Below are 1,734 nucleotides of genomic sequence, written 5' to 3' on the forward strand. Positions count from 1 at the left end.
GTGTCACTCCAAACTACACAAGCATTGAAAGATATATCTTTGAAATGACATTGAAATATGGACATGAATGAGAAACCAACAGTTTTATCAGCCCATCTAAAAATGTTTGTGCTTTATATGTAGCTAATCATGAAAATGCGAATCACAGAGTGGTGGTGATACTTAGGACCTGAACAGTTTCTTCTTGTTAAATTGAATATCATGTGGTGCAGTCTTGGAGTGGTTGTTACATTTCCTTTTATAAAATTAGTAACATTTCTCCAACTTTTTCATTTTATTTTCTTCATTAAGAAAATGTCGTAATTGAAATAGGAATACATATTAGTACTCATGAATTTTTTATTTTATATTACATCCTGTTTGAAGTGTTTGTTTTATACTGATGTGAAAATAACTCTGTGATTTATGTGTCCACTCCATTTTCCAGAAATGCTCTAAGTGAATGCATCAAAATGTTATTTAACAAGTTGCAGGACCAGGGAGATAGCTCAGTAGAGTATGTTTTTGTCTGAAAAGAGCAGGGTCCTGATTTCAATCCCAGGTACCACAAAAAAAAATGAAAAGAAAAGTTGAAAGTCACGATAAGTACTATGTGATATGCAGTATTTTCTGAGAGGAAAGGGATGGAATATACGAGAGAAAAAATTTTCATTAATATATTCACATTAGAGATAGTGCCTAAAGAAAATAAGCTACCTCATTTCCGAGGTGACCATCCTATCTGGTTAAGATTAGATATCAGTTCTTAGGCAATGTAGTGTCATGTGTTACTAACTTCACAAAAGTTTAAATAAAGGGCCAAATTGTTGTGAAAAAAAGAAAAATATATATGTGTGTGTATATGTATGCACAAGAGTATTAGAGATATAGCTAAGTTCTCATAGTTCTCTGAGAATAAAATTTTGTAGTAATATTTATTATCTAGAAAAGATATAACTGCATCTTGTCCTCTGAATAACTACTACAAAGACAACAATATATGATGTATTAATTATTGTAACCATCCTTCTAACCTGTTTTCAAATTGTTTTCTTTGCTATTTTATCTTTTTTTTCTCATTAAAATGAATAAAAGCATTTTTAAAAAACAAATGTATTTTACCAGGGTAGGAGAGATATATCGATCAGCAGTCTAAACTACCTGCTTAGGCAAGCTTAGGCACGTGAACAGGGACAGCGTTTCGGTCCCATGCACCACATGCTGCAGCACTCCTGCCCCCAGGGTGGGCTGATCCAGCCAATCAATAAATCAATAAATCAATAAATCAATAAATAAATAAAATGATTTATAAGTAATATGTGACATCCATAAGATTTGTAAAAATGTATATTCCAGGTGAAATACATTTAAAACTTAATAAACTTTTCATTGTATTTTTTTCTTTTGGCAGATCTGGGGATTAAACTCAAGCCCTTGCACTTGCCAGGGAAGCGCTTATTGCACTGAGCCATTTCTCTAGCCTCTGAATAAACATCAGATAAAGCAAACTTTTAAGGTCTTCTGTATCGAACAAGTACAAAAAATTTAAGAAACTTAACATATGGAGAGTGTAATTTAGGAATGATAATAGTTTGGAAAAATGAGTAGTTTGTGGGCAAGGATACGTTTTTCACAATAGGTACAATTCAATTTTGCTATTAACATATCAAACTTCAAAAATTGTTATTATTGTTATTGTTTTTTTTTAGTGGTACCAGGGACTAAACTCAGGACCTTGCACTTGCGAGTCATGTG

Source organism: Octodon degus, unplaced genomic scaffold (genome assembly GCF_000260255.1).
Source record: "Octodon degus isolate 3935 unplaced genomic scaffold, OctDeg1.0 scaffold00465, whole genome shotgun sequence".
NCBI lineage: Eukaryota > Metazoa > Chordata > Mammalia > Rodentia > Octodontidae > Octodon > Octodon degus.